Consider the following 15,826-nt stretch of genomic DNA (forward strand, 5'->3'; position numbering starts at 1 on the left):
AATCAGGATGTGGGGTTTCTATTCCTGTCTGTGTCGAGGACTTGGTATGTTAGCCCTGGCCAGTTGTTTCCCTGGCTGGTGCCTCAGTTTACCCCGTGGTGCAATCAAGTTAACTGCCTTCACCAAGGACATTAGACTTGAGCTCTGGAAAGTAAGAAAGATAGTCACTAGGGTTTGCTGGAGGGTTTGGGGTATTCCCTGGAGGAGTCCTAAATCAGTGTAGACTCTAGGAAAAGCTAAGTTTTAGGTGACCTCTTACAGGAAATGACAAATGAGCAAGGTTTACCAGAAAGCATCGGGAAGACGACTAGAAGGAGGGGGACTCCAAGCAACATCGGGGGAAATGTTGGGCTGGGGGCTTGAGTAAATTGCGTTCAGTGTTCACATCTCTGGGGCAGCGTGTGGGCAAAGGATGAGTTAGTCACAGAACAGAGTAGGTGAGATGGGGTTAGTGGTGCCTTCTTCTGGGTTTCATGAGTGTTTCCTGAGTAGGAAAGGAACGTGATCAGAGTTCGGATTTTGAGACCCACGTGGAAGAGGACTAGGGACTTGGCAAACTTGGAGGCACTACCAGCCTCAGAAACACTCCTGTAGATCGTGTCCCAGGCTGCTGTAAATAGCCTCTGTCCCGTTCATCGTGAGCTCTTGTGGAAGAAACCTCTTCCCCTGCTTAAAGCGCGAGCAGCCCACTGGATGAAGAAGCATCACTGAATTCTTCACAACTCCTTTCCATGCCTCGGACTTCTGTCAGCGCTCTTCCTGCCAGCCACCTAGGAGGAGGGGACATGATCCTAATTTTCACATGAGAGAAACTGAGACCTACAGATGTTGAACGACCTACTCCAGATCCCAACTGAGGCTCAGACTCATCAAGCGACCACAAACCATGAATCTCACCTATGCCAATCTGTCTCTATCAATCCCGACGAGCAAGTTCGGTCTTCCCATCCGCAGGCCAGACGCTTTTTGCAATAGAAAGCTGTTTGATCTCGAGAAAAACTGAAAGGCCAGCTCCAGTTGTCGAACACTACAAGCTGGAGAGAGTCTCTTCCAAAAGTTCTGTGGGAAGCCCAAGGAGTCTCAATTCCAAAGCCAGCCAAAATATGGATTTCCTCTATAAAGAGACAGTCCCTCCCTGTTTAGAACATACCCTTCCTCATTAGGCTAGTTCCATGTTTTGTAATAACTTTTGCTTACACCACAAAATTGTCATAGATTATGGAAACACACAGGCCTTGGAAAAAAAGGTCCCGAGGCCCCTGGAAGTCATTATTCCCTCCTTTAGCAATTGCTGAGTTAAGCACCAAAAATATGGTTCCCATCTTGCTCCCCCCCCCAAACATACACACACACTCACACACACAATCTGCTGGACATATGTTCAGAAGAAAGCAGGGATGTGGGGGTGGGAGAAGAAGATTCACATGTCATGAGTCAAGAGCTTAAGCATTTGAAAAGAAAAAGTGGGAGAGGGTGGGGAGTTTGCAGCCCTAGAAATGGAATATCCGAAGGATTTATTGCCTTTGAGTATCTCACAAGGCATTTTTTTATATAAAAATCTGTAGCTTATGGCTTTTTTTTCCTTTTTTTTTCTTTTTTTTTTCTTTTCTTTCTTTCTTTTTTTTTTTTTTTTTTTTTTTGGTATAGGGCAGTAAACAAGAGTTCTGAAAGGGGAAGGAAGCCAGGAGAAAGCCAGCTCCATTAGTCACGCAGCTGCATATCCTGTCACAAAGGACCCCAGTTGAGTAATCGCCCAAAATATGCCTGTTATTTTTTTTTTCTGTCAGAAAAAAATGGGGCTTGCCAAAATGTACTGTAAAAAAGAAAAAAATCTGGTCTGTCAGCCCCAGAGGGGGAAATGAAAAGAAAGAAGAAACAGGCGTAACTTCTCAGCACTCTCTGACCCTCTCCCAACTTATCCTTAAAAGAAAACGCCTTCAGACTCCTCACGGCAATGGAGCCCTTCTTGAGAAAAGCTGGCTCTGTGAGGTGTTCCAGGTGTCAGGGTCCCTGCGGGCTGTGGTGCCGAGAGGTGGCAAACGGGCCGGCGGGGAGGGGAGCAGTGGGAGAGGGTGGCGGGATGACAGGGCAAATGAACAGAAAGGGGATCAGAATACTGACCCAGTGCTTTGATGGACTTTAAGTGGGTGAGCGCATGGTCCCATAGGGAACCTGTGGCAGCCGTATCACTTCTGAGGTGGCATGAGCCTGCCGGCGACTGAGCATTCTGACGGCCTCAGCAAGACCACCATCGTCTCAGGCCTCAGGCTGTTTGGGCCACAGATTGAACGACAAGAGTTTGTGTGGAAGGACATCTGACTCTGGGGAGGTCTGACGAACAGGAGCAAAGGAAGGACCGGAGCTGCCCACAGTCTCAGGTGTGCTCCTGGTTGGCTTTCCAAAAGCATGGCACAGCAAACAGAGGTGTTGTAAAGCCTGGCTCAGCCACGGCCTCTGGCCCAAGCTCTCGGTCCCAGGACACAAAGGATGGCCAATCTGAACACAGAGCACTCTTGGAAAGACAATTTCCCTCCGGCTCACATTCTGATCCCGTCAGAGTTGTCCACGGGGAAGCAGGCTTCTCCCTAAGAAACAGAACCCAGCCCTAAGAGGAGGAACAAGTCCGAAGCACTATCCCTTTTGCTCTGGGCTCTCTAGAGCCTGTCCTAGAGACGGCCCAGCCCTGCCTCAGCTCCAAGGGTCAGGCTACGAGAAGACCCTTTCCAGGACCTCCTCCAGTGATCAGCACCCTCACATTCGGCTGTTTGGCAATTCTAGGCCAAGGGAACTCCAGCCCAAGGACCACGCCAGTGCCCCTGCCGATTGCTGCAGGAAGGGCCTTCAAGGCCCTTGAGCCCTGCCCATCCTGTCAGAGGCACTGTCTCAAAGCCAGTCCTGAGCTTCAAGACTCGGCCCTGTCCTCTGCTTCCCCTGGGAGAGCTACTTGACACCTAAAGCCAGCCACAGGACGCTTATAAAGAGACAGGCATGGCTTCCTGCGGAGAACTGGCCTGTAAGTTGGAAGAGGAGATTCTCCTCCTGGTTCCATTGCTGATCTGCTGAGGAATATCAGGCAACTCAAGTGAACTCTCTCCTCTCTGTAAGATTCATCAGCCATGAATCAGAGCCTCTATCTGCCTGCAGTGTGCAAGGTCCTGGGAATCCAGTGGTGAATAACACAGATAGAATCCCTTTCTTCATGTGAGACCCAGCAACCTTTCCCATACCTTCTGCAGCACATGACTGTGATTCCTGAAACCAGCTCCTCGGGTGGGTGGTCTGGGGGTGGGAGGATGTGATAGGAATAAATATAACAACAAATAAACACATACACTGTGATTTTAAAGAAAGAAACATAAACAACCAAACACGAATACTAGCATTTCCGAAGTGCTTGTCGATAGGGGACAGCCCTTGAGCTGCCCGAACGTAACGAAAATTCTACCAGAGCATCTGGAGTTCACTCTGTTCCACATTCCAGCTTATTGGGAAACGTCAAGGACTGAGACCAGCTTATGACGCACAAACTCCATGAATGTCTGTGTGCGTCTAGTTCATATGAAACCCCAGGTACTGCACTGACCCGTGGGGACTCTCCTTCCTCATCCCATAAGTCCTCTTGAAGGACCTGTGAGGGCTGTTGTCTTCCTCAGGGCTCAGCCCTCTTCTCGAGGCCAGGTCCTTCATATAAACCATGAGTTGAAATCAGAAATGTCAGCACCAACCCAAGCCCATTGACCAACATAATACCACCCGAGGCTGACGGGCCTGCCCCAGGAACACAGGGGTGATGTTATTATCCCCCAAATTGCAGGTGAACGAGTTCTCTGGAAGTGCCCACCCCCACACGGACTTCCCTTTGTGGTAGCAGTGACATCTGAGCCACCAAGTGTGGGGCCACCATTTAGCTTCACCCCCCTTCCTGTGCTCCAGAAGGGGATTGAGGGCAGGTCCTCACAACAGAGAAGGCCCCACTTCCTCCAAGTTCCTGACAACATTTCTCAGCCGCATTGGGCCTTGCAAGCCAGGTGATGGTGTCTTTCTCAGCCCCTGTTCTTCCCTCATTAGCCCTTTGATGTTTCTAAGCCGACAAGGTCAGCATCTTCCAGGCCTAGGAGAACACACCAGCCAAGCATACCTTCTAAGCAGCTCATTAAGGGGCCATGTGGTCTCTGGTCAGAGGAGAGTCTAAGGGGCTTACTGAAATGAGTCACCGGTTCTGTCCCCGTCCTTGGGGGGGGGGGGTCCACCCTGTCAGCCAAAGGCTTTCAACAGAAGGGTGCAGAGGGGAGAGCCAAGAGAGAGAAAGAGGCTCTAGTGCCCCACAAACTGCATCTCAAATGAAGTAAGAGATGGGTGGGCTCCTTCCATCCATCATTCTGGTGAGAGGCAAGCACGAGAGGAAGTCTCACGAGGCCCTCAAAGTCCACCCACAAGACTGTTACTTGGTGCCTTTGGCCCAGACTGGCGGGGGTTGGGGGGGAGTTGTAACAAGAGCCTCTGAGTGTGTGAAGAGTCAGTGGCCTGACAAAGCACTTACTGACCAAGAAAAAATTAACTTCAGGTGCAGCAGGAAAGGTCTGGTACCAAGAATGTCTGGGGTTTTGAGACACTGGAAAAGATTGCCTAATAATGTAATGGGCTCCCTTCCCTGGAAATATCTGAAAATAGGATAAGTACTCTCCCGTCCTGGATGGGTCAGCATTGCCTTGAAGTACGGGGATGGTAACATCGACCCACGGAGAGAGCTTGCAAAGAACTTTGAGTCTATGACATGGTGGAATTCTTTCACTGTGGTAAAATATGCTAACACTAGATTTGTCATCCTCAGCATGCTGAAGGGTGCGGGTCGGTGGCACGGCGAACATTCTGTGCGACCATAAGCACCATCCGTCCACAGGACTTTTCACCTTCTCAAACTCTGTGCTCCTCAAACACAAACTCCCCTTCTCTCTCTCCCCAGCCTCTGGCAGCCACCATTCCGTCCTCTGTCTCTGTCAGTTTGACTACGCTATGCACCTCATATGAGTGGAATCACCCAACATTGGTCTTTTTTGTGTGACTGGTTTATTTCACTTCGCATAATACCTTCTTCAAGGTTCAGCCATGTGGTAGCATGTGTCCTGACTTCATTCCTTTTAGGGCTCCTGTTATGTGTGTGTGTGTGTGTGTGTGTGTGTGTGTGTGTGTGTGTGTATAAAATCTCCCCACAGGGGATATATTCTAAGACTCCCAATGGATGCCTGAAACCACGGATAGTACTGGACTCTATATATAGTGTGTTTTTCCCTATACATACATACCTAGGATAAAGTTTAATTTCTAAATTAGGGATAGTAAGAGAATAATAACAACTAAAATTAAAATAGAACAATTTTTATGATATACTGTAATAAAATTGATGTGACTATGGTCTCTCTCTCAAAGATCTTACTATACTATACTCACCGCTCCTGTGATGATGTGAGATGATAAAACGCCTATGTGATGAGATGAGGGGAGGGGATGACGTAGGCGCCGAGATGCAGCGTTAGGCTCCTACTGACCTTCCGAAGATACATCGGGAGGATCGTGTGTTTCCAGCAATGGACCACAGGTGACCGAAACTGGGGAAAACAAAACAGCAGATAAGGGAGACTACGGTACCACATTTTATCTGTTCACCTGTCATGGACATTTGGGTTGTTTCTACTTGCTGGCTATTGTGAATAACATTACTCCGAACACGGACGTACAAATACCTGCTCGAGTCCCTGCTTTCAGTTCTTTTGGGTACATACCCAGGAGTGGAACTGCACAAAGAAAAATTTTAAGACAAAAGCGGGGGTGCCTGGGTGGCTCAGTTGGTTAAGCGTCTGCCTTCGGCTCAGGTCATGATCCCGGGGGTCCTGGGACGGAGCCCCTGCTCAGTAGGGAGTCTGCTTCTCCTTCTCCCTCTGTTGCTCCCCACCCCCACCCTGCTTGTGCTCTCTCTCTCAAATAAATAAAATCTTAAACAAACAAACAAAAAAGACAAAAGCATCGTGCCCAAGAGAGATGTCAATGAGCTCATATTGCAATCCTGTATAGAGAACAAACACTCTAAAAAATTGAGCTACAATAAGGCTTTGGGTAAGAGGGCAAAGGAAGCATGGAAGGCAAAGCCAGCAGGCTCCTGGATCAATCAGGGAAGGCTTCACAGAGGAGACAAATTTGAACTGCATTCTAATCAATGACTAGGAGTTTGCCTGATAGAAAAGAAATGGAGGAGGACAGGGGGGAAAAAAACAACTCTTTTTTAAAAAGAGTAGACAAATGAACATGTCCTTTGACCCAGCAAGTGCGTTCGGAGGAATTTCCCTGCAGATATCCTCATACATGTCCACCCAAGGCAGATGTCCGAAGATCCTCACTACAGCCGTGTTTGGAAGATTCGAAACTGGAAGCAGCCTTGGAGTCCATTACTAGGAGACTGGTTAAATAAACCTTAGTGCAGCCATACCACGAATTAATACGCAACCGTTAAAAAGAACGAAGGGGGTCTCCGTGTGCTGATATGGCAAGAAGTCCAGACTTATTTTTATTTAAAAAAAAAAAATGTCAGTATATACCCAAATTCTTTCCCTGGAAGGATACACAAACTGTTAAGAATTATTACCTTGGGGAGGAACAACTGTGGTTTGAGGGAGGAAAAACTTAAGTTTCATGTGATACCTCTATGCTTTTTTTTTTTTTTTCAGTCATGTGCCCGTATTGCATTAAAAGAAATGTTAACAGGACTCTCAGGGTGATAGGATTATGGGGCATTTGTATTCTTCATGCTTTCCTTATTTAAAAGATTTTAAAGAGGAAAGCAGCTCTTTTTCGGGATGGTTTTCGTCTCAATGGTTCCTGGAGGCAAGAGGACGGAGTAGATACTTAAAGGGCCAGGCTTCTAAGGGCTTTGGCTTAGAAGTTTGCCAGGATTCCTTTCAAGAGAAAACGATGTTCTCACATTCTGGAGAGAGAAACTGAGGAGCAGTGATAAGAGAAGCAGATCACAAGTCCAGGGCAAGGAAAGCATGGAGCCAAGGCAGCCCCCCCCCCCCAATGCCTGCCCCGTCATCTCGGGGCCGTAGGGGAGCCCCACCTGCTCTGCGGGGTCTGCAGCCCTCGCGGGACAGAGACCCAGCCACACAGGGTTAACGCTGGGGCTGTGCTTCACTGAGCCTGGCAGAGAAGGCGAGCAGGGGGCGAGCGGAGGGGCCGGCCCAGCCCGGCTCCAGGCAGCATTAATAAAACGCAGGTGTTTTTACAGGCGCACCACAGAGCAGGGAAGAGCCTCAAGTGCAGCGAGCATATAGAGACGTCGAAACAAGAGCCGAGTGTGGCGGAGAAAAATGTGCCTGCGAATAATGAGAAAGCATTTTGGAAAGGGGGCTGGCTTTGGGGTTAAGAGGAATGCAGCAGTTTCTGGCACCGGCCTACGAGAGAGAGAGAGAGAGAGAGAGAGAGAGAGAGCGCGCGCGCGCGAGCGCGCGCACTCCTGTCTCCTGCCCACACAAAGGCAGGCACACACATCCACCCCACCATCACCACCGCCACCACCGACCTTCTTCCCGGAAACACCTCCGACAATGCAACTTTGGCCTTTGACCAGGGGTTGGCTCTGCCATTTCCCCCGGCCACTGTGGTCGGCCTTCTCTCGCCTGCCTTCCTTTCTCTGGACCCACATATCTCCTCTTTTTCCATCATCTTTCCCTTTGTCTGTGGGGCCTTCAGTGGACTGTATCCCCAGTTGGCCTGCCCAGATTTCTTCATCCCCCTCGGCTCTGCTTCCAAGCAGGCATTTTGTGAGGCTGTCTCCCACCCCCCTTTCCCAAGCCCCTCCTTCTCTGCAGCTGGGGAGGAGGCAAGAACAAAATGGTGCCTCTGCACTGGGCTTCTAGAAGCCCATGGAGCTGGCTTGTGTACCCCAGCTCCTGCTGCTTCAGCCCTGCTGAAATGCTCCAGTCAGTTAATTTAATCTGGAGACTAAAGCTGATTAGTGCAGAGAGAGGCATGACAAAGCGGGACAGGGAAGCCTCCCTCCTCTCGGCCACCCCAGGGGCAGGACAGGAACTTGGAGGTGGGCAGAAGCTCTGTGGGAGCTGGGCCTGGTCCTTTGCCACTCCTCCCTCACATCTCTCAAGGGTAGGGAGTGGCAGACAGAAAAATCCTTGCTTTGCTCTTGCCTTCCAGGGGCTTTCAGCTTGCCCGGAGTTAAAAGAGTTTACAGTGAGTCATTTCTGTGATTTATTCAGTTGACTCCTTGTCCGAGACCTAGTGTAGGTCTGCAATTGTGAGCACGTTGTTCTAACACAGGGAAAGGCTTTGGGAGGTCCTGGCAGCCCCCTGAGGCCCTGAGAGGCCCAAGGTGGGTTGGCGTCTGGGTGGGAGGTACAGGTGGGGGTGGAAGGCCTGCAAATGGACACGGGTTCTGGATTCCCGTGATGAGGGAGGGACTGGGGAGATGTGTGGAGGGCTCAGAAAAGGCCTGTCACTGGCTGCTAGGCTCACCCAAGCATCTCTGTATGCGAAGCCCTGGGCCCACTGAGGCAGGACCTTTGTGGGGCAGCGGCCAGCCCAGCTGCACGATGAATGCGTTCCCCAGAATTCAGCACCCCAAGGTCAGAGGGGGCAAGGGGGTGACAGGAACCTATCAGCTGTTGTCCACCCTGGCCTGTCTCAAATGGGAGGACCAAGCTCTAAAGGGTCAGCTTTCTACTTTTTCCGCTCCCATCCTCCACCACCCCCCACCTCCCTGCACAGAAACGACACACAAGAGAAAACGGAGCAGGCAGAGCAGGGGCGGGAAGGCAGCAACCAGTCTCCTGCGCACCCCTGCCCACAGCCCACGGCAGAGCCCACGGACCCTGGAGGAGGCAGGACTGGCCAGCAGCCATGGGTGCTACGCTTCGGAAGCTCTAGGGGGTCCTGCTGTACAGTTACCCGGCTGCCTGTCCCAGCTTTAAACCAGAGCCTTCTGCCTGACCCATCCAAGACGCGGACTTGTCGCCTGTGGGGACAGCAGGGGGAACCATCCTGAAATCCAGGACACAGGGTCACCTCACTGGCACCAAGTGGCCTCGGTGCCACACTCAGCCTTTCCTCCCTTCTGGAGCCTGGAGCTGGGCGGTGGAAGCCGCAAGTCCCCAGAGCCCCACCCCTGCCTGAAACTTACACAGAGCCCTCGGGCCACCCTGTGACATGGAGTGCCACGAGGAGCAGATGTTTCTAATGAAGGGCCCGAGCAGGGCCCCGGAGGCAAGTACAGGCAGGCCGACCCGCCTGGCTCCCATGGAGGGGCTGCAGCCCCCAGGCCTCTGAGAGCAGGAGCTGCCCCAGGAGTGAGATACACACTCTTGAATTCTCTGCTTCTTTCAGGAAATCGCTAGGTTGGCCCTTGGCTTTCTCCTCTGAGGCGCCCCGACTCCGTTTCCACAGCAACCGCCTCCCCATCCTTGGGAGCCTCTCCCGGCCCGCCGGCCCGGCCCCTCCGCTCCACCGCCCCCCACACCCCCACCCCCGCGTCTCATCTGTCTGGGTGGGAACCGGGATTAGAGTTGGTGGGGACAGGGATGCTTTTCCCAGGGCCGCTGTGCCTCCGTGATCTCTTAGCGGCCGCTCGGCCCCTGCCCCAGGCCTTTCAAGTGCCCCAGACTTAATGAGCGGCCCTGGGTTTCCTCCTCTTCCCTTTCTCGGCCTCCAATAAAGCCGGACGGAGAATTAACCCAGGTTTTAAGTGCCCCGTTTCCAAGCTGCATATCAAAGGGGGCTTCCCCAAGCTGCTTCTGCATTTCAAAGGGGCTGATTTATCGCTTTCACTTAAACCGGCACATTTTGGGGGAAGAGTTTTACCCAGAGGTCAAACTCTGGAAAAACAAATGGATCCCCATTCGCCCCCTCCTGGGGTGCCGTGGGCTATTAGTATCCAAACTGCCAGGGGCGGGGTGGGGGCCTGTGGGGAAACAGACTCAGCTGTGCGGGGCCAGGGTCCCTCAGGGACCTATCCTGGGCCCCAGATCCCTGGGATTCCCCGAAGGCTGTGCTGTGAGGAAGAGGGGGAATGTCCAGAACCACTCCGGCATGGGCCTCGTCCTAAAGTCCATTTCCTGCTTCTTCGCCTGTGCACCCAGCAACCTCGGTGCCAGTTAGCACTTCCAAGCTACTCGGCTGTCCACCAAGATCCTGGCCCCTGTGCTTCCTTCATTTTTCTTTTTCTTTTTCCAGCTCTCCTGCGGATCCTTGCAGGGACTGAAGATTCCGCTGCTGCAGAGCTGGGCCACTGAGCCACCTGCACTCACGTTCCCTTCTTCCCTTCCAGTGAAACCTCGCCCACACCTTCCCTTCCCACTGCCAGCCCCAGACATTCACTCCCTGTCCCCACCCCTGCCTTGGCCCCCAAACCCCATCCAGCCCAACCTCAACTCAATCAATTGTCCTTGTGATTTCCCCACCCTGGAAAGAAATCCTCCCTAAACCTAGGAGCCTCGCCTTCCTGTCGGTTCTTGCTGCAGCCCCTGGGTGGACTCTATCTCACTGCACAGCGTAAGGTCCTTCCTCCGAGTTAGCCCACACCAGATCCCCAGGCTTTCTCGGGCAATGAGTCCCCAGCAGCTGTGCAAGTCCTGCGCTGGACTGACCAGAGAAGCCGCAAGCGAGCATCAAGGAAGAAATCCCTGGAGGAGGCCGGGCAGGTGGTCCACCCCCTGAGGAACTTCTTTGCACTGAGGGCAGGAGGGGGAGAAGCAGCACCCGAAGCCGACCTCTGGAGAGGACACCCCAAATAAGGTTCTCAGAGGCCAGTTTCCCCATGAAGGATGTGTCTCTGTTTCCTTTTCTCAAGCTGCCGCTAGCTCCTTCACGCATTGCTTCGCTCACGTGACCGTTTATTGAGGGCCTACTACTGCGGGGTGCAGCGGGAGCTCCTGACGGGGTCACTCTGGCAGGGGAATGAGACAGGAGGCCAGCGAGGTCACCTATCCCTCAATGAGGCCACCAACTCTCCCTGAGACAGCCTAACCCTCTCTGTGGGGACCCAGGGAAGACCCCAGGCAGGGAGATTTGATTTGGGTTTGAAAGATGAGTAGCTTCTCAGAGAAACAAGCATGTTTTAGGCCCAGGGAACAGCAGGTGCAAAGGCCCAGGAGCCACCAAGCCCACCGCTGGTGCCTGCGTTCGGTGGATGAGTATGAACAGCACGTGAGAATGTGGAGGGAGGTGTTGGGGGCCTGGGAGGGCAGGGGGGCAAGGCTGTGAACGCCATGCACACCAAGGAATCTGGGAGTTTGTAGCTGAGTTTCAGAGGACATGTGCCAAGAGGGGCTGAGGAAGGTAGGAAAGAAGGTAGGGAAAGTGAGGAGACTGCTGTGTTCTAGCCCACGGCTTCCCGTGAACACTCACCACTAGCTTCTTTGTATGGCACGCCGTGCTCAGACCGTGCTTTTGTTTACCCCACTGGCCAGAAGCACTGAGTCAGATAGGCTTTTCTGCCAGAGGCTGTGCTCAGAAAATACGCATTGCTCCAACCCCCTCAAATTAGCTGAGCAGCGTTAGTACAGCACGTGCGTGGAACTGTCTCTCTCCCAGGAAAGAGGTGAGCGAGACGGGTGAGATCTGGGGCAAAGTGCATAGGGCCTGGCAATGTATGCAGACAGGGGTGGGCAGGAGCAGGAACAGCATGAGTGACTGTGTTTTCTATGTCCACACAGCCACAGAGCAGCCTTTGGAATCTTCCAGGAGGAACTCCCAGGAAGGAAAGGGTTGGACTAGGGTCTCTGCATCCCTTCCAGGGCTCGCATCTGGTGATGCCTGGGCTGGTGCCCCAGAGCAAGGAAGCCTACCCTGCCAGTGTTTCAGCTTCCTATTGTAGAGGGGGGAGAACTGCCAGCCCCGGGTCTAGCCTGCCGAGCAAACCCTAAGCAGCACAACCCGCATTTCTGCAGCTCATGTCATCCAGAAGTCCAGGCCAACTGTGGAGCAAATTGTCCTGGGCATGGGGCTTCTGAGGTCACGGCGGAGATGGGTAACAAAACAAAGACCCAGGAGTTCAATAACCTGTCATTCGCACATTTCACATGAAAACAACAGGCTTCGTGCAATAGATATGTTCCCCGAATCTGTCTGGGGGCTAAAATAGTGCAATTCAAGTAATAATTTTACATGTCTCAGGAGGGGTCAATCTTTGTACAGCGTTTTTCATACAATCTAGATAATTTGGATAATTGCCATGTATCTCGGGTTTGCTTAAAGCTGGGCACCAATCCTGACTGTCAGGGGAGCCCTGACTCTGTGGCCTGGCACCTCCCACTCGGACCCGCACAGTGTGTCAAATGCCCCTCTTGGCTCCAGAGGCCTGACTGCCCACGGTGACTGCCCCAGAGTCACCCACCCGGTATCTTTTGGGCCTCTTTTCCTTGATGAGCTTTTGCTTACTCCGTCCAAAGTTCGGGAAGCACTGATGGTGCGGAGAGAGGGAGGAGGGCAGGAGGGAGAGAGGAGGGTGGGAGGGAGGAGGGTGCTGAGAAAAGAAGACTCCACTCTGCCTTCAGGGAGCTACCCCAGGAGGAGGGTGTCCCTGCTCTGCTCCTCTGGGGATGTCCAGATGCCCTGGGGCCGTGGGAGCCCCTGCCTGCTGGTTGCCTGACAGACCCACATAGGCATTCAGTTCACTAGCTCCTGGCTCCAACTGGGCAGGTTACCCTCAGGGACATTTTCGAGACAGCTGCCATGCAGGCACCATCCACCGCCTTGCCAAAGGCTGCCTTTATCACAAGACTCTTACCAGTTCTGCTTCTCTCTCCAGCTCTTGCGAGGAGGGGAGAGAGGGAGAGAAAAGAGAGTCTAATCTTTCTCCGGGATCAGATTTTGTCTCTCCTCCCTCTGAGCTTTCTTGGTTCCAATGAAAATACGGCACGCCCCTCTCTCTGTGGTCTGAGTATCACCTCACCTGGACCAGGCCCCCTCATCTGCTTTGTCCCACAGCCCTTCCATAAAGCCTGCAAGGCTGCTTCCTCCTCAAAGCATCTTTCTCTAACTGGCCTCGGCGCGCATTAAGGTCGCAGCTCTCCACAGCCTACCAGAGCCCACATCTCTGATTCAGTGACTGAGGCAGGTAGGTGTTGAGGGGAGTCTGGGTTAGGTCCACTGGAAGCCAAAGGAAATAACAGTGGTCTGATTCAAGACCTCCAGAAATGAGTCACCCCCCCCCCAGCCCATCCACCAGCCCTGTTACACAATATCACGCCCACATTATTCATGAATGATCGTCTTTGGTTTACTAGACAGCAGAGCCCAACCGGGACTCTGACTTACTGGTCTGCTGTGGACTTAACATCCAGTGTATGCCTTCCCTCTGTCCAAAATATGGAACGCGAGAGCCTCAAGCCAGGAAGGCTCACCCTGGGAGTACCTTCCTGAAGCCTCTGGTCCCCCTAAGGAGGCAGTCCTGTACGTCACACCTTGGAAAACGCCCCCTGTGAATACACTGAGAGGGAAGGGTCCTGCAGGAAAGGTGGGGGCCAGCTGGCCAGTGCATGCCACATCCCTACCCAGCCTCCTTTGCCCAGGCTTGGGCTGGCCTCTCCAGCTACAGCCTGCATCCCGCGGAATAGACCAGCATCCTCTTTGTTTTTCACTCCTTCTCTGGCAAATCGACTCCAAGGCCTGCCAGGTTGGAGCTGGGATTGGATGGTGGCTTTCCTCCACGTGGGGCAGAGGGTGGGATGATGCTGTGGTCATAAACATGACTTCGGAGATCCAGAGGCCCGGACTCAGTTCCAACCCTGCCATGGGCCAGCCCAGCAAACAACTTAACCTCTCTGAGCCTCACTCGGTGTCCTCACTTAGAAAAAGGGAATAATAGTAATGAGAAGCGTTTAGGACTGCTGAGTTTTGAATGACGCTGTCTGCATAAATGCCTGCCTGGCCCATGGTGACTGCTCCTGAAATGGCCCTGCCTTTGTTGCCGCTGCTGTTTTTACCACCATCTCCCTAGGCCAAAGTTTTTCTTACCATAAAAAGACTAGTCTTATTTCCTTCTGCATCCTCCATAGCAGGCACATAGTAAAGCATAGTAAATGGTGGTTAAATTAAGCTTCAGAAACTGAGAACCCCCAGAGAGAGGGAACAGTGTGTGCAAAGGCCCTGTGGTGGGAAAGTGAATGGCACATTTGAAGAAAATGCTGTAGAAACAAATACAAGCCAAGCAGATGCCCTTACCAATCCTCCCACCCCATAATTTGCATCACAAGACCACTGAAGCCTGGGGCCCTGCAGCCTACTTAGACCTTCTGCTCCCCTCTGACAAGGAAATTTCCAACAGGACAGAAATGCCTAAGGTGATCTGAACCCTGAGGGACTCAGAGTGGAAATATGTGGGCGAGAAGATGCTGAGGTCTTTTGTGTTTAGATGCCATAAAGAAATCATCCCCCCAACCTGTCTGGGCAACCCGTAATTGGGATTGGATAATTAGGAAGCAGAGGAGGAAGGTGCTAGGGAAGGAAGCCCAGGCAGGGGCTGTGCTTGCCAGGTGGGGAAAGAGGATTTCGTATACTAAGCCAAAGCCATGAGGGGGTCTACCTTCCATGCAGCTAATACCCTGCCCCCGACATACTCACAATGCATGAGGACAGCCCAGTGCCCCCAACCAAACTGAAGGCTTACTTCCCACTCCACCGCCCACCCTTCTTCAACCTCATGGAAACTGTTTCCCTTCCCATCCTTCCATCCCCCTCTCTCATTCTGCCAAAGCCTCCCTCAACTTAAGTTATTCGCCCTCCCAGGGGCACTTGGATTTAATAAAAACGGGGACCACAACACCGCAGAGGAGGGGCTCATTAACGGTTCCCCTTCTGGCCCTCTGACATCACAAAGAGCAAGGTTTCCATTGGTGGGTGGGTGGGGTCCTAGGGGGCAGAATGGCTGCCAGGAACTAGACCAAAGCTGAGTCTCCCCAACTCCCAGGCCTAGAGCCAAGTTATAAGATGAGGTTCTATAACCTTGTGCACTGTGTTTTTTTAAAGTCAAGTTTGTTAAGATATAATTTCCATATGGTAAAATTCATGCATTTTAAAATCCAGTCCTATGGATTTTGACAAAATGCATGCAGTCATGTAACCATCACGGGTAAGATATGGAACAGTTCTATCACCCCCTAAATTCTCCTGTGTTCCTGCTCCACCCCTGCCCCAGGCTCTAGCCCTGAAAACTAGTTTTTTTGTTCCTGTAGTTTTGCCTTTTCTAAAATGTTGGCCACAAGCATACCTCCTTTATTGCCCTTCTCAGATATTGTGGGGTTTGTTTGTTTTTCACAAATTGAAGGTTTGCGGCAACCGTGCATGGGGGAAGTCTATGGGCACCACATCCCGACAGTGTGTCTGGGTCACGTTTTGGTAATCCTCACGATATTTCACTTTTTCCTTATTGTTGTATTTGGTATGGTGATCTGTGATCCGTGATTTCAACTCGCCGAAAGCTCAGATGATGGTCAGCATTTTTAATGAAGGGATATATTGTGTTCGTAGACGTAATGCTATCCCACACTTAATAGCCTATAGTATAGTGTGAACATAACTTCGTATGCACTGGGAAACCAAAAAATTCATTTCACTCCCATTATTGCAATATTCACGTCATCGCAGGGATCTGGAACCGCACCCACAATATCTCCGAGGTGCTAATGGAATCCCGCAGTACCAGGCCACCGGAGTCCGGCTCCTTTCACCTAGCCTGGTGCACTTGAGATGCGGCCATGTTATTACTTGACTCAACAGTTTGTTTTCATCTCTAAGTGGCATCCCACTCAGTGGACGGCCTAACAGCATG

General features: G+C 52.1%; 1 long non-coding RNA gene across 1 annotated transcript in view; it reads right to left on the reverse strand.

Annotated features, from left to right (window-relative positions):
- Positions 1 to 1,661: 1,661 nt before the first annotated feature.
- The window catches only part of LOC123799071 (uncharacterized), a 77,231-nt gene continuing 63,066 nt past the window's right edge, over positions 1,662 to 15,826 (reverse strand). The window contains exons 2-3 of the long non-coding RNA XR_006781492.2: positions 5,449 to 5,606; positions 1,662 to 2,585 (exon numbers count right to left, since the gene is read on the reverse strand). This is a non-coding gene — a long non-coding RNA (uncharacterized LOC123799071). The remainder of the gene's footprint in view (positions 2,586 to 5,448; positions 5,607 to 15,826) is intronic.

The sequence above is a fragment of the Ursus americanus genome, chromosome 26, assembly GCF_024610735.1.
Source record: "Ursus americanus isolate L20-20 chromosome 26, mUrsAme1.1.p, whole genome shotgun sequence".
NCBI classification, from domain to species: Eukaryota; Metazoa; Chordata; class Mammalia; order Carnivora; family Ursidae; genus Ursus; species Ursus americanus.